We start from the raw sequence: 23,685 nt of genomic DNA on the forward strand, positions 1-23,685 counted from the left end.
CGATGTCTCCACACATGATACTATGCGACTTCTTTTCACGAGGCTCTCAAAGATCACGTTTGTGTCCTAACATTCTCTGCAGATATGACACAGCTGCGATAGCGGATCACAGAAGCCTTTCCTCTCCTTACAAGAGACGTGTTCATTCGAGTATGTGAGTAATTCGACTATCGATTAAATATCTCCCGTGTCACGATAGTAGTCACTTTCAATTCTTCTAACGAAGGTAAGAAAAAATGCTATACAAACTTCCTTTCGGTATATAAAGGATTAGGGGCCCAGAGAATATTTTCTTTCAAGAGGATACATTCTTTTTCGAACACCCTGTATATAGATCCTCTAATTATAACTGCAAACAAAATGTTGATTTTGCAATTGCTTCCATGAGAGAATATTCTGTGCACTTTCTTTCTGAAGGGCCGGGCCTAAACGTTTTCCTTAATCATTAAATTTAGTAGTTATCTACAATTACATAGTTTTCCATTGTTCTCAAAATAAAGATTTTTCTCTATGAATTGTTGAATGTTGCTAGGGATATTGAAGTAATTCTTTTTAGTGTTTTTTTCTTTACAATAATGTACTGAACGCCTGCATTAAGGAAGTTCGTGTGTCCATCTTGCAAAATGTTTCGTCTTTTTTCATGCCCACTAAGGTAAATATTCATTTTGCTCTTTTCTCTGTATGCAAACCACATTTCTTAAAGGCAACATTTTCATACAAATGTAGTACTAAAAACTTCTAATTGGCAACATCTGGGCTGCGAAGAGGAAAAAGAAAGAAATCTCGTACGTATTCGCGCGCAATTCGGAATTAGCCAATGAAAAGCACAAAAGCGGCCACCATCTCTCTCTCTTTCTTATTAACGGTTTTGTACTTTCTGCAGTTCTATCAGTGCTGCTAACCTCTTACTATATCATTGAATATGTATGTTTAGATATATATATATATATATATATATTTTTTTTTTTACAAAAAATCATACTACTACGGAATAATATTAAATGCCTTTAAACCCTCATTTCTGTTTGCACTTTCTGTTACACTACCTTCCCCGAACTTCTTTCAAGTTATTAAGTGCAGAACGGGGAGTTATACATATTTACTTGCGCTTTGACAATATCTGCACATTGTGTAATAATAGGAGACGTATAAAATAAAACTATATACTAATACGTATATATATATATATATATATATATATATATATATATATATACAGTACACATTCCACTATCCGAGGCTTTCCTTTTCTTTTCTTGCTGACGATAAATTACGCTTTTAGAAATGTTGTCTGAAAACAATAAGAATATGTGCAAAAAATACAATCAGAGGTAGAGGTCTTTAACAGGAAATAAGCAAGGGAGTTGAAAAATTTTTTATGCATGTAAAAAATATAGACATGAACCAACTTGTGAAATAAAAAGACCAGAAAACTACTCTTTCTAAATTATGTGTAAACTTTTTACCGAAAACGAAAGTTGCACGAAAGACTTTTTGTCCGTTTTTTGGCCTCCGGTGCTTGGGGTCCCTGATTCAATCCCAGCTCGTGCCGTGTGAACTTTGTCGTGCATAAAGACCGTGCTCATGGGTTTTCTCGGGTTTCTCCCGTTTCCTCCCACTTTCTTCATTCAGTACTCATCATCACCGTCTCCTTTAGCGTAACCGGTATAAGTATGCGACGTAAATCTAAATATTTCATTTCATTTCCCTTTTCTGCTCATACTGCTGATTATGCGCGATTATGCCAACATCCAACTCCGCGGATAATCGTGCGATTACTGTATATACAACTAATACAGATACAACTAATTATATTATCAGTTACAGTATCGGTTTTTATTTACTAATTTGCCTCACTTTATTTGCATCCCTGCAGTAAATAATTCTTATCGATAATAGTTAAAATGTATATTACATTTTAGTGCTTCACGACTGAATGATCATCTGCCTTACGTTATCTCGCAGCTGAAGAGAATGCTACACTGAAAACTACCTTGCGTTATAAAGGGTAAGTGAAACATATCTTAAAAATATCTTTCATACATTTCATTGTGTACATTAAAGAATGTAAGTTTGCCTTTTTCCTGTAATCAATACTTAATAAAGGATTTATTTTTATTTATTTATATACAATTTCATACGTGGTTCGTGATAGTAAACTCGATAGGACACAGTGGCACTATGAACATCCGAATCACTCATCATTCGAACATTCAAATATTTATTCGAATATTAGTATATTCCAAGTAATGTTAACGACGTTAATATGCTTGCCTTTATAGTTAATAATGTCAATTCTTACTTAAAACATACTTCCTTAACAGGACATTGAAGAAAAGGTAGTTGCCAACGGCCATACCATGCTGAATATACCGGTTCTCGTCCGATCACCGAAGTCAAGCAGCATCGGGCCTGGTCAGTACTTGGATGGGTGACCGCCTGGGAACACCAGGTGCTGTTGGTATACTTTTTCTAATTTTGTTTTTCACAAAGACGAATATTCTCACATCGTTCACCACGATAATTTCGTAATCATGCATTACTTAAAACAATTAGCAACGCTTTCCACGCGCTGGTCTTTTTGAGTATTCACCGACAAACCTACGTAGCTACAATAACTCACTCGAAGCCATATGCATTCGCCAACGGCCATACCATGCTGAATATACCGGTTCTCGTCCGATCACCGAAGTCAAGCAGCATCGGGCCTGGTCAGTACTTGGATGGGTGACCGCCTGGGAACACCAGGTGCTGTTGGCATCTCTTTTTCAAATTTCATTATCCTTCAAGTACGAAAATACTAGAAACATTAATTTTATAGTACTTTCAAGAGATAATTTATCAACATTATTTCATAGCGATTAATCGATATTCTAAGCGTTATACCCACTATTTCTTACACTAACAGCCTGTTTATTTGCACGGCACATTAAAATAACCTGATTTCCGATCCGTGTGCACCTACTACTATACTTAACACGGAATGTATTACCACTTTTTAAAAGTAAATTATTATGACTAAGTGTAGATCTCCGGCGAGTAAATGCCTTTCGTATACAAGCACGACACATCTCCGCTATGTGCTTTACTTTTTTACTAACAGCATATAGAAATTGGATTTCAACGTGTTTCTACATAACAGAATGAAGCAAATTTCGTGATTTAACTCTTTCGAATAATGTGTTGGTCCTGACAAGGACCGTTTGAAATGAAAAATCTTGAAGAAGATTTTTACTTAGAGCTTGTGTACTTGGTAACAGCCTTCGTACCCTCACTTACAGCGTGCTTGGCAAGTTCACCAGGCAAAAGAAGGCGCACAGCTGTTTGGATTTCCCGGCTGGTGATAGTTGACCGCTTATTGTAATGGGCCAAACGAGAAGCTTCAGCAGCAATACGCTCGAAGATGTCATTAACAAAGCTGTTCATGATACTCATAGCTTTGCTAGATATGCCAGTGTCAGGATGCACTTGCTTCAAAACTTTGTAGATGTAAATGGCATAGCTCTCCTTCCTCCTCCTCTTCTTCTTCTTATCTCCCTTGGAGATATTCTTTTGGGCTTTACCAGCCTTCTTTGCAGCCTTTCCGCTAGTTTTTGGTGGCATGATGACTCACTCGTTCAGCAAAATTAGATGTGTCCGCCGATTTATCGACTTCATTTAAATTACAGTACGTGTTTCAATTCGCGCCAACTGCCTTGCTTTTCATTTGATGCACTCGGGTGCACGCTTGAAGTAGTAACAAAACTGACTTGATTCATGGGAGGCCGCAATTTTTCCTCTCATCTTATTACGAAAGAATATTGAACAATGTCTGGTCGCGGCAAAGGTGGAAAAGTCAAGGGAAAGAGCAAGTCCCGCTCCAGCAGGGCTGGCCTTCAATTCCCAGTAGGCAGAATCCATCGTCTTTTGCGAAAGGGTAACTATGCCGAACGAGTTGGTGCTGGCGCTCCCGTGTATTTGGCTGCAGTCATGGAATACCTGGCAGCTGAAGTTCTTGAGTTGGCAGGCAACGCTGCTCGTGACAACAAGAAGACTAGGATTATTCCACGTCATCTGCAGTTAGCTATCCGTAACGACGAGGAATTAAACAAGTTGTTGTCTGGAGTTACAATCGCTCAGGGTGGTGTTTTGCCCAACATTCAAGCTGTACTTCTGCCCAAGAAAACTGAGAAGAAGGCATAAATGTAAGACCTATATCTCATACAAATCGGCCCTTATGAGGGCCACAAACCCCTTTATAGAGGAGATTTACGATTGAAATGAATTGTTTTCGATATACAGACTCATCAAAAGTGTCTGAGATAGTTGCTTAGTTTCATTCGAAATTCTCGCTGCTATTCGATTAATTAGTATATGTGTAGTCGTCGATCGTAATTGAAGCCCATAGGAAGTCACACTAACTTTAGAATACTCCAAACAGCGATGTGCTTAGTTCCCACTACATTATTAATTATAAGATCATTACCTTTTGTATTGTCGCTAGCTACATTTTTTTGATATTTGCGTACATCGGGCTCATATTACCCAGAGGACAGGACAGTCGAGCCCAGATTCTCAGCAATGGAAGAAAACCTCATACCACATATTCTCATGTACTTCATGCTAGACAAAGGAATTTCCAACATTCTTAAAGCACTCATGTTTCTCTCTTGCGTTGGCTTGGCTGAAATTACTCTGTTCAATATGTTCTCGACATTTATTATTGTTCATTACTATGCCCCAATGACATCATGAACAGAGCGGATCAGAAAACTTTCCTAAATTTCTTTTGCAACATAGTAATGACATTAAATGCACACTTAAGTACGATTTATTCTTTGCAAGGTCGATATTCATATTTGTGTGATATGTGTTATATGTATATGGTTTGTAATACGCAACTACTCTTATTCTCTGATCTCAGAACTCATTTGCTACTGTGCCCAACGAGCGAGCCTAGGTTTCTTGTAACTACTGCCTTTCTTTAGTAAATAATGTGAAGTATACAATGCATTAACCTACATCTCATATTTGTATTACTCTTTATTTTAGTAACCCGCTACGAAGTGTCATTAATTTACATGTAAATCACAATAGACACTACCGCAAAAGAAAGAAATCGAACCCAAGACCACGTAAACAAGATAAAGGACAAGATTCAGGTTTCTAACGCATTATTCGCCCCTCACAGCACAGTATAGAAGTTGTATAAGCCTCTATACGTACATCCTACTGTCAGAACAGAAATTCCGACTTGCGTTTCGCATCTCTCATGCTCGCTACTTCCAACAAATCGCCAATTTCCAACCAGAACCCCTTCTCCAGCATTAATACTGCTACATGATATGAATACGTATACATGAACGTACATAATGTAAAAAAAAACGTATGATTTTCTCAAATTAATCTCTCTACGTCTGTAATTTAGTGTGCATCAAAAGGCTTTAATGTAGTTACACGAATTCTTATAATCTAACAGAAAATCGCACAAAGTAAATCTTTCCCTTTATATAAATTTGTTGGCTCTGAAAAGAGCCGTTTATGCCAATTTTATATCCAAAATAGGAGGAACCCCAACTTAACCTCCGAAACCGTACAGGGTTCTTCCTTGCCTCTTCAAGGCATACACAACATCCATAGCTGTCACTGTCTTCCTCTTGGCGTGTTCTGTGTATGTAACAGCATCTCTGATTACGTTCTCCAGGAATACTTTCAATACTCCTCGGGTCTCTTCATAAATGAGACCAGAGATACGCTTCACACCACCACGGCGAGCAAGACGCCTAATAGCGGGTTTGGTGATACCCTGGATGTTGTCACGAAGAACTTTACGGTGGCGCTTGGCACCTCCTTTGCCAAGACCCTTGCCTCCTTTTCCACGTCCTGTCATTTCGATATGTTACTGCTTCGCTCACCACACACGAGAAATACAAGCCCAAGCAGCCCAAGACTCGTGGTTTTGTTCCTTCGATCATGCAGGGAAAGCACGGAGGAAAAACACAAAACGTGTCTAAGCCAATGAGAACTGTCCTTTTCGACTGACTTTATCCAATGAGAAATAGCTTGATTTAACGGTTTTGCTCTTTATATAACTTGACTTCATTCAGCGCGCAATTATTTGAAACAAGTCGTGACAGTTGCAATGGCACGTACCAAGCAGACAGCTAGGAAATCTACTGGAGGCAAAGCTCCTCGAAAGCAGCTTGCCACCAAAGCTGCAAGAAAGAGTGCTCCAGCTACCGGTGGAGTGAAAAAGCCCCATCGTTACAGGCCTGGTACTGTGGCTCTCCGAGAAATTCGTCGTTACCAGAAGAGCACTGAATTGCTCATCCGCAAGCTGCCCTTCCAACGACTCGTCCGAGAAATTGCACAAGATTTCAAGACAGATCTTCGCTTCCAAAGCTCAGCTGTCATGGCTTTACAGGAGGCAAGTGAAGCTTACCTTGTAGGGCTTTTCGAAGACACCAACTTGTGTGCTATTCACGCAAAGAGAGTCACAATCATGCCTAAGGACATTCAGCTTGCTCGCCGCATCCGTGGGGAACGTGCTTAAGTTTGAAGTTCTGGCACTGAGTTCAAAAACGGTCCTTTTTAGGACCAATACACTACTTAGAGATGCTGTTATCCTAACAAGGATCTTGTCCATACTTGTTATCTTTTTTTTTTAAATTCTCACGCCGTATGTTGCATAGTTAATACATCTACCTTCGTTTTCCTGTCGTTTCGTATATCATCCTATCTTTCAAGTATATTCTTTAGTTTTCCCCTATGTTTACCGATTGATTATCTTCGTTTTATGTGGTCAAGGGTTCGATTTTGCCATATGTTGCATAACTTAACTTCGATTCAACCACTGTTTGCCCTTCTCAACGTTATTAATCTGATAGAACTCGCAGGCGAAATATGTACTTCTTCCAAGGTAGCAAAAGTAATATTATTTTGTCAGAGGTCGCTGCTGTTGAATGCAAACGTTAAACTAAACTTTCTTTAAGTGTCTGTTTGTACTTAACATCAGTTCAATTGTACACCTACATTTCTGCTGGTGTTACTATTTTTCTTTATAGCAATATTACGAATTATAAGACGGTATCCGTGGTTATTAGCGTGTTCCCTTTTCCTAACACTTTCTCATTACACCAGTATTTCCATCATTCATTAGGCGTAATCACCCGTCTCCTTTATCATAAAAATCATAATAGTACGACGTTAAATTGAAACATAGTCTACTTCACTTTCACGAGTTGTAATAAGTTCGAACATTTCTTTCACCCCAGCCTTGAAAAGAGTTGATTTTAGTTTAGTGTCCCTTTCAGCAGCAAGGCTGTTTCAAACGTGGACCTACTTATTAACGTGCAATGCGAAACATTTGAGCTCCCACCGAGAATCGAACCCAGTCAGCCTGCAAAAGTTTTTCTAACAAATGCATTAAGTGCGTTTTCTGTACTGTTTCGCTACTTGAAGATAGGAACAAGGAAAAAGTAAGTGATCACAAATTGACATTACGTAATGTGTTCCCCATTTTTTTTCGAGTACACCATTCTTGACACCCGTGAAAGCTTTCTTTCCCCACCCTCAATTCCCCTCTGTTATAAAGCACTTACATCAAGAAGTGCTTCGGTTAAAAAGAAAACTCAAAGTCCCTTGCGTGTATACTATACATTGCTATGAATGAACATGTGATAATGATAGGAAAAGCACAATTTTACTCTTCTCAAAGTATTTGATGGCTCTAAAAAGAGCCGTTTTAAAATGTCAGATGATTTACTGACACATTTACTTCTTCTTTGGTGCAGCCTTCTTAGCACTTTTCGGTTTTGCTGTAGCCTTCTTTGGCTTCGGGGCCTTTGGCTTCTTGGGAGTTTTTGCCTTCTTCACTTTAGATGGTGATTTCTTAGGTTTGGGAGCAGCAGCCTTTTTCTTTTCACCAGTCTTCTTGGGACGTTTAGCTGCTGGCTTTTTCGCAGGCTTCTTCTCCTTTGATGCTGATCGTTTCGCCTTGGTTGAAGATCCACCTTCAGGCTTCTCCTTCAGCGATGAAGCACTAAGCTTAAACGATCCAGATGCACCTTTTCCCTTGGTCTGAACCAAAGACCCAGAAGCAACTGCACTTCTCAAGTATTTCTTGATAAATGGAGCAAGCTTCTCGGCATCCACTTTGTAGTTCTGAGAGATGTATTTCTTAATAGCTTGCAGTGAACTTCCTCCCCTTTCCTTCAAATTCTTGATGGCGTTGTTCACCATTTCTGATGTTCTTGGATGAGAAGGTGTTGTTTTTGGTTTCTTAGGCTTTGCAGACTTCTTAGGAGAAGCCTGTGCCGGGGCTGCAGGTGCTGATGCCGTATCTGCCATTGCTTTCTGCAATAAACTCAACGATACTGAAGAATGAAATTTTCGCTGAGTGTTGTCTTGACGGTTTTTGACTTTTGGCTATGAAGTATCGGGCCTAGGCCCTTGTCTTCTCATCTGTGTTGCAACTTGACGGTTGTTGAAGTAATCGTATGTCATGTAGAGACCGCAACTGTCGCGGGTCTCTCACCGGTACATCTTGTTTATTTTATGGCGGTTTGGGCATCCTGTATTTCCTTCTGGGTGGGTCTTTGGTTCCAAGGGTGGAGATGATCGGATCTGGAGATCGTGAGGCATTCGCCCAGAATTTCTGAGACTGAAGGCGGCGGAGTTCTTGTAGCAGAGGGAGGTCCAAGTCTTCGTGAATTTGGAGGATGCGGGTATCCATGGAGTGACCCGTGATCGCTCTGGCTGCTCTGTTTTGTACCACCTGGAGGTGGTGGAGGTGGGTTTTGTAGGTGTGCTCCCAAGCTGGGTGGGCATACATCAGGATAGGGAGGATATACATTTTGTATACTTGTCGTTTGGTTTCTAGGGAAAGTTGTGGACTCAGGAGGATGGGTAGGAGGGATCGGAATCGTTGCGTACCTTTCTTTGCTGTTGCCTCCAGGTGGTTGGCGAACGTTAGATGGCGGTCCAGTGTAACTCCTAGGTACTTGGCCTGGTGTTGTATGGGAATGGCTCTTCCATGGAGAGTGAAGTTGTACTCCCTCTGCGTTCTGTTCCTGGTGAAGTCTACGATCGATGTTTTGTCTGTGTTTACCTGGATCTTCCATTCGTTGGTCCACTGCTCGAGTTGTTCTAGATGTCGTTGTAGATAGAGATGAGCGAACCGGAAGTTGTGATGGCTTGCGAAGATCGCAGTATCGTCTGCGAAAGTCGCCGTCATGGTTGTCCGTGTTGTTGGCAGGTCCGCCGTGTAGATGTTATACAGGCAGGGAGACAGACAGGATCCTTGTGGTACTCCAGCTCTGATTGTTCTTGGCTCCGTTAGGTGGTTTGCGTGCGATACTCTGAAGGTTCGGTCTGTCAAGTAGCTCTGTAGGATTTTGACCAGATGTCGTGGAATACCTGCTTGTAGTAGCTTGTGAAGAAGTCCGGTGTGCCACACTTTGTCAAAGGCTTTCCCTATATCTAGGAACAGTCCTAGTGTGTGGCCTCCTTCGTTGAATTGGTAGGATATTTGCTCTGCTACTCTGACCAGTTGATGTGTTGTGCTGTGTCCAGGCCTGAACCCAAATTGGTGTTGAGGAATGGTGTTGTTGTCCTCAATGAACTTCATCAGTTGGTGTTGGAGAACTCTTTCGATGACCTTACTTGCGTGTGAAAGCAAACTGATGGGTCTGTAACTTTTGGGTTCAGTTTTGGACGCTCCTGGCTTGAGGATTAGGATAACTCTTGCTTCCTTCCAGGCGGTTGGGTAGTATCCGGTTGTCAGGATTGCGTTAGCTATCCGGCAGAGCAATATGATCACTTTCCTAGGAGCATGCTTGAGTGTTTGTGGTGGAAGCCTGTCTGGTCCCGCTGCACGGTTTGGATTCAGGGCGCGGATGATCTGCTGGATTTTTCGTGGAGTTGTGAGCTCTACATCTTGGACTTGATGTTGATGGTGTAGTAGTAGCAGGCTCTGTTGTGTTGCTTCTTGTGTTCCTTGTGATACTGCTGTGTTATTTTCTGTGAACACCTCCTCTAAGTGGTCTGCCAGTAGGTCGGCTTGCTGCTGCGGGGCGAAGATCAGTCCATGAGGTCCTCTGAGTGGTTGGGTTTTCGGTGGTCCTGGCGTGCGTGTCAGCGATCGGAGCAGTCGCCAGAAGTCCCTAGATGGGGCTTCTAGTTCTTGTAGTCGATCGTTCCATTGCTTCAGGCAGAGACGTTGTAGACGTTTCTTCACTCTGGTGCTTAGCGAGTTCCAAAGTCTTTTGTACGCAGGATGGCGTGTGGTTTGCCATTTTTTCCTGGCCCAGCGTTTCAGATGGACTAGCGCGGCGGTTCGCATGTCTTCAGGTTTCTGGTCTTCTGCGGGGATGTTCTGCTTGGTTGTCGCTCTTCTATAAGCGGATTGCATTGACGCCGTTAGGGATGCGAGTGTAGCGTCTATCTCTTCTGGAGTCCTCACTGGTAGTCGGGGGTCTACCATGTGTGCAAGGTCTCTGGTATATTCATCCCAGTTGGTTTGTCGAAGATTTGGTAGCTGGTTGGCTGGTGTGTACATACGGAGTCCTATTGTCATTGTTACTGGTATGTGATCTGATTGTAGCTCTGGTACTGCGTGGGGTCCATCCTTTATCGTGACATTGGCTGTGAGTGCCATGTCGAGCACATCGGGTTGTCCTCCGTTTTTGGGAAAGTGTGTTGGGTCTGGAGGTGCTGTGGCCAGGAAGTCGATGTTGCGCAGAGCCTGGTAGAGATCACGTCCACTTTGGTTGGAGACGTTGGAATTCCACGCAGGATGTTTGCAGTTCAAGTCTCCACCCACCAGAACTCGGTGTCCTAGTCCTCGGAGAGCTTGGATGTCCTGAGCATGGAGAGGGGTTGGAGCTGGTTTCTTGTAGGCTGATACTAGTTGCAGGGGACCGTCCGGGGAATGGATGGTTATTCCCGTGGCTTCTATTGTTTGCAGTGCTGGCAGTTGAAGAGGTTCGTGGGCGAGGTTTCGCTTGACTAGGACTGCTGTGCCTCCTTTCCTTGTTAGCCTGTCTGTTCTGTACATGGTGTAGTTCCTGATTTTGAATGAGTCTGGTGGGTGGAGGTGCGTCTCGCTGAGCAGTGCTACGTCTATGCGTTCTCGGGTGAGAAAATCTGTTAGCTCGATTCGCTGATCTTTAATTCCATCTGCGTTCCAGAACGCTAGTCTGATATCTCTGGTGATGTTGAAGTTAGTCCGACCCATCATCGAGTAGGCTAGCTGCTATTTCCAGGAGTGTTGTGAATTTCGTGACTGGGTCGGTGGTGGTCTTCAGTTTTTGTAAACCTGTTTTTAATGTGGTAATGAATCTTCTTACGTTGAGGCCCTGGAGGAGTTGCGTCACTTCCTTGAGTGCTTCTGCCAGGGACGGTTCTCCGTTGCGATCTTGATGTTCTGCAGTAGGGTCGTCTTGGTTGTTCGTCTTGGATGGTGAGGTTTTGGGTTTGCTGTGGGGTTGTTCTGTCTTATCTTGACTGGTGGGTGGTGTTGGGGATTTATTCGGGGTAGATTGTGATGTGCTGGGTTGAGGATTGTCAGTTGATGGGGTGCCATTGGTTTTTGCGGGTTTTGGTGGTATGTCGGTTTTGTTTTGGTTTGTGTTAGGTTTGGAAGTCTGCTTGGGTGGGGTAGGTTTTTGATCTTCTGTCTTCTGCTGTGGTGGGAAGCGTTGATTCGTTCTCTTTGCCTTGGCTGTTTTAAGGTAAGTGCATCCTTGGTAATTGGCAGGGTGGTCACCCTGACAATTGGCACATTTCGCTGGAACTTCTCGTGAGGTCTTGGGGCATTCCTTGGTGTGGTGGGGTTCACTGCACTTGACACAACGGGGTGTTGCCCGACATGTTCTTTGAGAATGTCCTGTACGCTGGCAGTTGTAACACTGTAGTAGGTCGGTGCCTTTGTAAGGTTCAATCTCAATCCGGAAGTGGAGGAGGAAACGGAGATCATAGATCTTGGAGTTGGTTGGAGTTTTAGGCAGCGTGACCAAGAAGAGCGGAAATTTTGGTCGTGTGCCTTTCTCATCTGGGCGGCCTCTTAGTTGGGACACTGCTGTGGGGGTGAATCCTAATGTTTTTAGTGATTGTTCAATGTCTGCTGGCTCTGCATCAATAGGCAACTTTCGGATCACTATTTTGAGTGGGCGTTCAGATTTTGGGAGTTCTGAGGAATACGATGCCTGAGTTTGCATTAAGTAAGCCTCAATTTTCCTGAAGTCGTTCATGTTAGCGCAGTGGATCTTGATGTAGTCCTGGTTCTGGAAGGCTTCCGGGGGTTCACTGCAGGTCGCTGCCAGAGTTTTCATATAGGTGTATCTTTTCTGTATTCCATATATGAATATGGGGGGTACCTTCTTTGGGGGGAGGTTGGGGAGGGGGAGATTCAGCTCATCCTCTTCTTCGGAGTCCCCAGGTTCGTGGCTTAGCTCCATTTTCTCAAGTTTGCCTGCGGTTGAAGCTATGGTTTCGTCTTCTTCTTCTTTTCCTTCTTCTTCTTCTTCTTCTTCTTCAGCTGCTGCTTCTGCGTCGAGTTTTTGTTGTCTTAGGACTGTGAATTGGTTGCGGAATTTCACTACTGACGCGATAGTCGCACTGATTGAGTTCTTCATCTTGAATGTCTTTTTTGGTTGGATGAAGTCGTGGGGGGGGGCTGCTCTTGGTGGTGTTGTTGTGGCCATCATTGATTGTTCTGTTGTCATGGACTGTTTGTCGCTGGTGTCTTCTGGGATTTCTTCTTGTTGTTTTGGGAGCGGGGGGAATTGCTCGATTGAATTCGGTTTTGGGGGGGGGGACTGAACTAGTTCGCTAGTTTGGCATTCGGTGGTAGCTGGTATTTGGTCTTCACGAATGAGCTTGGGTGCCTGTTCTTGTATCCTTCTTCTTGGTATAGGTCCCATCGGTGTGTATTTCAACGCTTTATATTTCTTGATGGTGTTTTTACTGTCCAGGAGGGGCTTGCGAGTTCGTTTCCCCTGGGAAGACATTTGGCTGGTGGCTCTGCTAAGGGCCGGAAGACGGGGGTGTCGGGCTGACCGTTCTACTGTACTGCTAGTGAGCCGGCGTGGCTCTGGTAAGGGCCAGACCAACGGTGTCGCTTGGTAGTTGATTTAACACTAAGTTGATTGTTCGTATGTATATCGTGGTTAATTGTCCTGATTTTATTGGGATTTTTGTTGTTGGGAGGTTTTGTACGTTCTCCCAACAGGCCTCTTTTTCTTTCTGCCTTTATTATTAATGGGACTGGGCTATCTTCACTTTTATTTCACGCAACCCGCCGCAGCGAGTGCTGTTGGAGCACTGAGCAACGAAGTGGCTGTCTGTCTTCTTTTATGTGGCTCTGAAGGGCGAAATACTGGTAGCCAATCAGGAGCGAGATTTCGTGGCTGGCTCTGCCAATGGGAGGCGCGGAAATTCTAGTGCTTTCCTTCGGGTCCGCGCTTTACAACGACTAGTTTTTGGAGAACAAGATGGCGGTTCAGAGCGTGGCGGGCTTCTCTTGTGCTAACTACCGCTATGCTACTGGGCATGCAGCATGCAACATGCACAAAAACACTGCCACTTTTAGCACTTCCACTGTTCACACGGTAATGAAAGTTCACTATCGCACTGTCCAGTTATTTAGCCGGTGTTTAATAGTGTTTTTGGAAGGGAAAAGAGTTTATTTCCTCTGTTTGCACTGAGTTACGAGGGGCGTTAGCACTCGCGTGTCTCACTTGCACTACGTATCTCACTTAATTTTCGCTAGCAGGCAGCGTTGAGTTTGGTTACGGAGCGCGGACCGGATAGAAAGCACTTGCTGAGGCGGGCTGAGGTAAACAGAAGTTCGTAGTTGCCACAACGATAAGTGTGTTTCCTTCTATTTTGATAAACGATTTTTTTCAGGTATTCAATGAATGCACCAGATCCTATTCTTCCTTACTGGCTAGAAGAAACTTTATTCCACATAACTCAAAAGGCATTTGTTTTTATTCGCTTTTCTATTTTATGTTTCAGTCATTGCTAAGTCGGTCACACTACTTTTTCACCCTCCTTGTGCTTATAATTTTCATAATTTAACATGGAAATACTTATCAATAAATAATTATATTACCATGGTAATTAACTTCAATCCTTCCTGTGATTATACGCAAAGTACCATCTTCGTACTGCTTACTATAGTTCAATGAAGGGAATCTATAAAGTAACGCGTGTCGCACACATCTGCCTTGCAAACTCCCTGGCCTACTTCCAATGTATAGACTTTTATTTCAAATCCTGATTTAATTTCATAATTTTCTGTAGATTTTAACATTTTATTACCCAGCTTCTTAATACGAATGACAATCAAGCCTAAATATTTATTCCCTTTAACTTTATTTTTCTTTTTTATTTTGTGCCTTGTTTCATATTTGTTCTTACGTTAGCAATTAACGCACTTACCGTAGTTATGTATGAACAGGTTGTTTCTATATTTATTTTATTCCAAATAAATTAAATATATATACGGATTATTTTATGGTAGTTGATATTTTCTGTTGTTTCCTACGTGAATTGAGGAAACGCACGGACTTTCGCCTAATTCTTGTGCTACTTTCATATGTCTGTATCTGTCGAATGCTGTCGATCTGTCGAAATGTGTATTACTATCTGTCGATTCATCGAGTGAACTGAATTCGTTAACCATTTCACCAGGCGCGCATGCATTTTTTTTTCTTCTAAGGGATCCAAGCTTCGGGGGGCAAGGTTCCAATACTACAAGCCACTATGTCTATATACTATTATTCTGCATTCGAAAACACGATAAATATTCCACTTACTTTTTCACAAAAACATGATACAGACAGAGTACAGATGAAGTGTAAGATCAGATTTATATTGATGATACATCAATATTTTCCCTGTTAATAACTACATTTAATGAGAAAGTCTGCAAATGTATGTTCACTTAGGAACTTTTGCGAGGAGTCCGCACCCGGTGGACACCCCGTGAGTACGCCTCTGCACTTGACTATACTTCGAATTATACTGCAAACAGTTGTATTTTAGTTTCCCCGTTTAGTTCATCGATATCATTAACACAAAGAAAATAGATGTTATAGATGCGTATTCTCAGTTCTCGCTTTATATCCGGACGTCTGCAAAAATCTACTCCTTTTCTTTCTTTCACGCATCCACCAAACTAACAATGATTTGTATTATAATATTTGCGCATAAAATGTATATCTCATACCTTCCATGTTCTCAAGTATTCATAGACAAAAACGGTTATTTTCTGCGAACAAATTGTCCAAACACAGTGCAAATGTCATCTATAGATTGTCCTGGTTCCGTCTGCGTGTACATAACAATGCGTCATAATCATACATTGCACATTAAGGATATCAATTAATCTTCCCAAATTCCTAGATATGCCTGGCAAAAGTTCCGCGTGTTGTAAGGATATTACATTTGTACTACCGACAAGGTGGTATCTTCCAACATTGAAGTTCAATAAACCCCAAATGTGTCGGATATAGTATTTGATTTCTTGTCTCATTGTTTGCGTCAGAGATGTCTTCTCAAGTTAGGATTTACGATACATACAGGATGAGTTGTATATATTGTTGCTGCCAGCTCTATATTAATCCCATATTTGTAAACGAATAAAAACAGTATTCTAATTATAACAATGTGCTCACAATTAATTTTATTCTTAATTGTTATACGTATTGTTGATTAAAAATGAAAATGTTGCTAAGTGAATTTTATTAATATTTTCTGTTGCGTGATATAGGAAGTGAGTGAAATATTGGAGGAATATAGTGTGCGTAGCAGATGATGTGCAGTGGCTTTGGATCGCCTGTGATAAGGTAAGGCATTTGCTATTTTAATTAACGCATTTTATATACTGTAATCCTAATTATTTTTATGTGAATGTGCTTACTACTTGTGTATTCAGTGGGACCGATGTTTTAATATGTATGGTCAAGCAGTGTCGAGCCTGGTCAGTGTGTGGATAGGTGACCATTTTTTGTAAATCGATAACATTTAACTTTGTAAACACGGATGAAGTAGAAGTATATTTATTTTATTTTTTACCTCAAATATGTAGGACACTTCTCCTTTGTACATCAATTATTATTATTAGTTCAACTTGTTTACAAGTTAAATGAAAAGAATAGTCGTTATCGTGTGATGATTGTGCTCATTAGGCTAAAGAAGACTCGTGATAAGAAAGAAAAGAAGAACGGTGCTCAAGTTTCGTCACAGCATATTCTCAAAAATTTACAGGCAAAATTCAGTGTTCTGCATGAAAAGGCATATTTGTACGAAAAAAAAAAAAATTCTGCAGACGACAGAATTAAATAAAGTAATACACATGTATTTTAGAGTTACTGGTGTAAAATCATTACAAGTGCTTTGCCAGGTGGCCAATAAAAAGCACGAATACTATTTAAGGGAGCCAAAACAGGAGAAAGCTGGGGGCCTGAGCGATAGCAAGAATGTGCGTCCAAAGTGAACAGGAGCGAAGGCGACGCGGGTATACGTATAAGCAAGGGTAGTGGAAACCAGTTAGTTTTCGAGTTTCAATAGCACTTGTCATGCATCCATACTAGTAGCGCCCCGCTTGTAAACATTAAGTACACTATGCAAGAATACACCGCCGGTGGAAAATAGTACCTAATACAGTTATCTTTCATATATACTGACTTATTTTACAGTAGTAACCCAACACTAGTAAACGTAAAATAAAAGTGTATAACTTTATATTTAATTCTATCGCCTGGCTTAGTTTTTCACCTGTAAGATGTACTTATTTAGAGCAAGTTTCTTAACTAGCAAATTAAACCGAGAACCACAGCAACCATATATATATTCTTATGATGTACTTTTCTTTGAGTGGTGTTCTCTGTCTATTGAATAACATTTTCTCAGTTTAATGCTAGCAAAAAACAAAACAAAATCAAAGTGTTTCTATATAAATTTAGTTCACCGTGTTGTAATATCACATGGAATTGAAAAACGAATAGTCGAACCTCTGCTATCTCGATCAAACTTCTCAGGATGATATACTGACTTACCGCAGAAGTTCGACTGAATACGTTTCTCAGTTCCATGGGAGAACCTGGAGAAGCAAAAGCCTGCGCAACGGAAAATACTAAATAAACTTGTAGAGCAGGTCAAGATGTATCATCATGCCAAGTTTCATTCAGATCAGAGAAGTTTGGCTGCAGCCATTTTCATTACAAAGCACAAAATGGATGGTCCCTAACCTCGAGAATCTTCACAATTGTCGACGAGTTGAACTGCACTCATCTGATCAAAATCAAACTTAAAATGACAGTTCACTTTCAACTGTTAAATAATATGATATGCAGGCTTCTGCTTTCCTAGTTACAGTCTATCCACTGTGGTATGCATATTAGTACAAATGTGAGAGTGCATATTTATTAAAGATTTGCTTCAAAAAGCGATGAAAGACATAGGCATTGCCGCGGGCGGTGATAACAAGATGCCGGAAAACGAACAAGCAGAAAGAATATGGGCTGAAGAAGTGTAAACGACGACGCGGCGGCCCGTAAAGGTGTTGCCGTCCTATTAAATGAATAATATCAAAAGAAAGAAAAAAAAAGTAAAAAATTTCGCGCTCGTAATCAAGACAGAAAGCAACTAAAGGAAATCTTTGTTTTACGTCCCACGTTATGCCGCTTAGGCTAAAAGAGGCGCTGATTATGAGAAATGATTGAAATGGTGGTGGAATGAAGAAAGTGGGAGGAAACGGGAGAACCCCGCGGTAACCCACCGCACATAGTTTTTGTCCACCATAAAGTTAACTTGGCGGGGGCTCAAGACAGAAAGACGGTTGGAAAAACAAATAAACGATGTTGCATCCCGTAAAAATGTTCGCGACCTATGAAATCAATATTTTTTCTTAAAGAAAAAAAAGAATTAAAAAGAGAAAAAAAGGTCAAAATTTCGCGCTCGCTTCGCTCGCGATCAGCAGAGAAAAGAGGACGTGACGCACCCCTAAAAGTGTTGGCGACCGATTGAATAAATATTGTGGGTAAAAAAAAAAAAAAAAAAAAAAAAAAAAGTCAAAAATTTCGCGCTCGCTTCGCTCGCGATCAGCACAGAAAGAAGGACGTGACGCGCCCCTAAAGGTGTTGGCAACCGATTCAATACATATTGTCGGTAAAAAAAAAAAAAAAAAAAAAAAAAAAAAAAAAAAAAAACGCTCGCTTCGCTCGCGATCGACATGAAAAAGGCAACGACGTGACGCCCCGTAAAATTGTCGGCGACCTATTCAATCAATATATTCGGTTGAAAAACAAAGTCAAAAGTTTCCCAATCGCTTCCCTCCCGATCGACATAAAAAAAAAGGCAACCCCTTCACCTCTCCTTATGCATTCATCAGTAAACATACAACCATAGATCACAATACCACTCACATCACCTATCAGTTCTCCACGTCCATCAAGATCCAATCATCGCCCTGGCCCTTTATGATGATACACAACATTACATGTTATTGTGTGCATTGCCCCGCGTTACAATACATGACCAAAAAAAAGAGAAAAAGAGCTGCACTGCCTTCAGTGTAGACATGTTCGTATTCGTAGAAAATGATTTTAGGTACACGATAGTACAGTAATCTATCTTCACATGCTTCAGATGTGAACGATACCTACACATGAAGAGGGCTCCCGAGGTTTCCTTTTCCAATAGGATGGAGCTCCACCACACTTGCAGAATGACGAGAAGTTATGTTAATAAATATATCCCAGAGTGTTTCGTAACTCGCCCTTGGTCCTAATGATGAAGCGTTCTTCAGATGGCCCCGATGTCTCCACACATGATACTATGCGACTTCTTTTCACGAGGCTCTCAAAGATCACGTTTGTGTCCTAACATTCTCTGCAGATATGACACAGCTGCGATAGCGGATCACAGAAGCCTTTCCTCTCCTTACAAGAGACGTGTTCATTCGAGTATGTGAGTAATTCGACTATCGATTAAATATCTCCCGTGTCACGATAGTAGTCACTTTCAATTCTTCTAACGAAGGTAAGAAAAAATGCTATACAAACTTCCTTTCGGTATATAAAGGATTAGGGGCCCAGAGAATATTTTCTTTCAAGAGGATACATTCTTTTTCGAACACCCTGTATATAGATCCTCTAATTATAACTGCAAACAAAATGTTGATTTTGCAATTGCTTCCATGAGAGAATATTCTGTGCACTTTCTTTCTGAAGGGCCGGGCCTAAACGTTTTCCTTAATCATTAAATTTAGTAGTTATCTACAATTACATAGTTTTCCATTGTTCTCAAAATAAAGATTTTTCTCTATGAATTGTTGAATGTTGCTAGGGATATTGAAGTAATTCTTTTTAGTGTTTTTTTCTTTACAATAATGTACTGAACGCCTGCATTAAGGAAGTTCGTGTGTCCATCTTGCAAAATGTTTCGTCTTTTTTCATGCCCACTAAGGTAAATATTCATTTTGCTCTTTTCTCTGTATGCAAACCACATTTCTTAAAGGCAACATTTTCATACAAATGTAGTACTAAAAACTTCTAATTGGCAACATCTGGGCTGCGAAGAGGAAAAAGAAAGAAATCTCGTACGTATTCGCGCGCAATTCGGAATTAGCCAATGAAAAGCACAAAAGCGGCCACCATCTCTCTCTCTTTCTTATTAACGGTTTTGTACTTTCTGCAGTTCTATCAGTGCTGCTAACCTCTTACTATATCATTGAATATGTATGTTTAGATATATATATATATATATATATATTTTTTTTTTACAAAAAATCATACTACTACGGAATAATATTAAATGCCTTTAAACCCTCATTTCTGTTTGCACTTTCTGTTACACTACCTTCCCCGAACTTCTTTCAAGTTATTAAGTGCAGAACGGGGAGTTATACATATTTACTTGCGCTTTGACAATATCTGCACATTGTGTAATAATAGGAGACGTATAAAATAAAACTATATACTAATACGTATATATATATATATATATATATATATATATATATATATATATACAGTACACATTCCACTATCCGAGGCTTTCCTTTTCTTTTCTTGCTGACGATAAATTACGCTTTTAGAAATGTTGTCTGAAAACAATAAGAATATGTGCAAAAAATACAATCAGAGGTAGAGGTCTTTAACAGGAAATAAGCAAGGGAGTTGAAAAATTTTTTATGCATGTAAAAAATATAGACATGAACCAACTTGTGAAATAAAAAGACCAGAAAACTACTCTTTCTAAATTATGTGTAAACTTTTTACCGAAAACGAAAGTTGCACGAAAGACTTTTTGTCCGTTTTTTGGCCTCCGGTGCTTGGGGTCCCTGATTCAATCCCAGCTCGTGCCGTGTGAACTTTGTCGTGCATAAAGACCGTGCTCATGGGTTTTCTCGGGTTTCTCCCGTTTCCTCCCACTTTCTTCATTCAGTACTCATCATCACCGTCTCCTTTAGCGTAACCGGTATAAGTATGCGACGTAAATCTAAATATTTCATTTCATTTCCCTTTTCTGCTCATACTGCTGATTATGCGCGATTATGCCAACATCCAACTCCGCGGATAATCGTGCGATTACTGTACAACTAATACAGATACAACTAATTATATTATCAGTTACAGTATCGGTTTTTATTTACTAATTTGCCTCACTTTATTTGCATCCCTGCAGTAAATAATTCTTATCGATAATAGTTAAAATGTATATTACATTTTAGTGCTTCACGACTGAATGATCATCTGCCTTACGTTATCTCGCAGCTGAAGAGAATGCTACACTGAAAACTACCTTGCGTTATAAAGGGTAAGTGAAACATATCTTAAAAATATCTTTCATACATTTCATTGTGTACATTAAAGAATGTAAGTTTGCCTTTTTCCTGTAATCAATACTTAATAAAGGATTTATTTTTATTTATTTATATACAATTTCATACGTGGTTCGTGATAGTAAACTCGATAGGACACAGTGGCACTATGAACATCCGAATCACTCATCATTCGAACATTCAAATATTTATTCGAATATTAGTATATTCCAAGTAATGTTAACGACGTTAATATGCTTGCCTTTATAGTTAATAATGTCAATTCTTACTTAAAACATACTTCCTTAACAGGACATTGAAGAAAAGGTAGTTGCCAACGGCCATACCATGCTGAATATACCGGTTCTCGTCCGATCACCGAAGTCAAGCAGCATCGGGCCTGGTCAGTACTTGGATGGGTGACCGCCTGGGAACACCAGGTGCTGTTGGTATACTTTTTCTAATTTTGTTTTTCACAAAGACGAATATTCTCACATCGTTCACCACGATAATTTCGTAATCATGCATTACTTAAAACAATTAGCAACGCTTTCCACGCGCTGGTCTTTTTGAGTATTCACCGACAAACCTACGTAGCTACAATAACTCACTCGAAGCCATATGCATTCGCCAACGGCCATACCATGCTGAATATACCGGTTCTCGTCCGATCACCGAAGTCAAGCAGCATCGGGCCTGGTCAGTACTTGGATGGGTGACCGCCTGGGAACACCAGGTGCTGTTGGCATCTCTTTTTCAAATTTCATTATCCTTCAAGTACGAAAATACTAGAAACATTAATTTTATAGTACTTTCAAGAGATAATTTATCAACATTATTTCATAGCGATTAATCGATATTCTAAGCGTTATACCCACTATTTCTTACACTAACAGCCTGTTTATTTGCACGGCACATTAAAATAACCTGATTTCCGATCCGTGTGCACCTACTACTATACTTAACACGGAATGTATTACCACTTTTTAAAAGTAAATTATTATGACTAAGTGTAGATCTCCGGCGAGTAAATGCCTTTCGTATACAAGCACGACACATCTCCGCTATGTGCTTTACTTTTTTACTAACAGCATATAGAAATTGGATTTCAACGTGTTTCTACATAACAGAATGAAGCAAATTTCGTGATTTAACTCTTTCGAATAATGTGTTGGTCCTGACAAGGACCGTTTGAAATGAAAAATCTTGAAGAAGATTTTTACTTAGAGCTTGTGTACTTGGTAACAGCCTTCGTACCCTCACTTACAGCGTGCTTGGCAAGTTCACCAGGCAAAAGAAGGCGCACAGCTGTTTGGATTTCCCGGCTGGTGATAGTTGACCGCTTATTGTAATGGGCCAAACGAGAAGCTTCAGCAGCAATACGCTCGAAGATGTCATTAACAAAGCTGTTCATGATACTCATAGCTTTGCTAGATATGCCAGTGTCAGGATGCACTTGCTTCAAAACTTTGTAGATGTAAATGGCATAGCTCTCCTTCCTCCTCCTCTTCTTCTTCTTATCTCCCTTGGAGATATTCTTTTGGGCTTTACCAGCCTTCTTTGCAGCCTTTCCGCTAGTTTTTGGTGGCATGATGACTCACTCGTTCAGCAAAATTAGATGTGTCCGCCGATTTATCGACTTCATTTAAATTACAGTACGTGTTTCAATTCGCGCCAACTGCCTTGCTTTTCATTTGATGCACTCGGGTGCACGCTTGAAGTAGTAACAAAACTGACTTGATTCATGGGAGGCCGCAATTTTTCCTCTCATCTTATTACGAAAGAATATTGAACAATGTCTGGTCGCGGCAAAGGTGGAAAAGTCAAGGGAAAGAGCAAGTCCCGCTCCAGCAGGGCTGGCCTTCAATTCCCAGTAGGCAGAATCCATCGTCTTTTGCGAAAGGGTAACTATGCCGAACGAGTTGGTGCTGGCGCTCCCGTGTATTTGGCTGCAGTCATGGAATACCTGGCAGCTGAAGTTCTTGAGTTGGCAGGCAACGCTGCTCGTGACAACAAGAAGACTAGGATTATTCCACGTCATCTGCAGTTAGCTATCCGTAACGACGAGGAATTAAACAAGTTGTTGTCTGGAGTTACAATCGCTCAGGGTGGTGTTTTGCCCAACATTCAAGCTGTACTTCTGCCCAAGAAAACTGAGAAGAAGGCATAAATGTAAGACCTATATCTCATACAAATCGGCCCTTATGAGGGCCACAAACCCCTTTATAGAGGAGATTTACGATTGAAATGAATTGTTTTCGATATACAGACTCATCAAAAGTGTCTGAGATAGTTGCTTAGTTTCATTCGAAATTCTCGCTGCTATTCGATTAATTAGTATATGTGTAGTCGTCGATCGTAATTGAAGCCCATAGGAAGTCACACTAACTTTAGAATACTCCAAACAGCGATGTGCTTAGTTCCCACTACATTATTAATTATAAGATCATTACCTTTTGTATTGTCGCTAGCTACATTTTTTTGATATTTGCGTACATCGGGCTCATATTACCCAGAGGACAGGACAGTCGAGCCCAGATTCTCAGCAATGGAAGAAAACCTCATACCACATATTCTCATGTACTTCATGCTAGACAAAGGAATTTCCAACATTCTTAAAGCACTCATGTTTCTCTCTTGCGTTGGCTTGGCTGAAATTACTCTGTTCAATATGTTCTCGACATTTATTATTGTTCATTACTATGCCCCAATGACATCATGAACAGAGCGGATCAGAAAACTTTCCTAAATTTCTTTTGCAACATAGTAATGACATTAAATGCACACTTAAGTACGATTTATTCTTTGCAAGGTCGATATTCATATTTGTGTGATATGTGTTATATGTATATGGTTTGTAATACGCAACTACT

At 40.7% G+C, this 23,685-nt stretch overlaps 4 non-coding genes across 4 annotated transcripts; all 4 read left to right on the forward strand.

Moving 5' to 3' along the window:
• Positions 1–2,345: 2,345 nt before the first annotated feature.
• LOC145678133 (5S ribosomal RNA) lies at positions 2,346–2,464 on the forward strand. Its single transcript, XR_014130249.1, has one exon. It is a non-coding gene; the product is annotated as a 5S ribosomal RNA (ribosomal RNA).
• Positions 2,465–2,641: 177 nt separating this feature from the next.
• LOC145678131 (5S ribosomal RNA) lies at positions 2,642–2,760 on the forward strand. The gene has a single exon (XR_014130247.1). It is a non-coding gene; the product is annotated as a 5S ribosomal RNA (ribosomal RNA).
• Positions 2,761–21,145: 18,385 nt separating this feature from the next.
• On the forward strand, positions 21,146–21,264 carry LOC145678134 (5S ribosomal RNA). The gene has a single exon (XR_014130250.1). It is a non-coding gene; the product is annotated as a 5S ribosomal RNA (ribosomal RNA).
• Positions 21,265–21,441: 177 nt separating this feature from the next.
• LOC145678132 (5S ribosomal RNA) lies at positions 21,442–21,560 on the forward strand. The gene has a single exon (XR_014130248.1). It is a non-coding gene; the product is annotated as a 5S ribosomal RNA (ribosomal RNA).
• Positions 21,561–23,685: the final 2,125 nt, after the last annotated feature.

The sequence above is a fragment of the Thermobia domestica genome, unplaced genomic scaffold (genome assembly GCF_964235325.1).
Source record: "Thermobia domestica unplaced genomic scaffold, izTheDome1.hap1.1 HAP1_SCAFFOLD_1903, whole genome shotgun sequence".
Classification (NCBI taxonomy): domain Eukaryota; kingdom Metazoa; phylum Arthropoda; class Insecta; order Zygentoma; family Lepismatidae; genus Thermobia; species Thermobia domestica.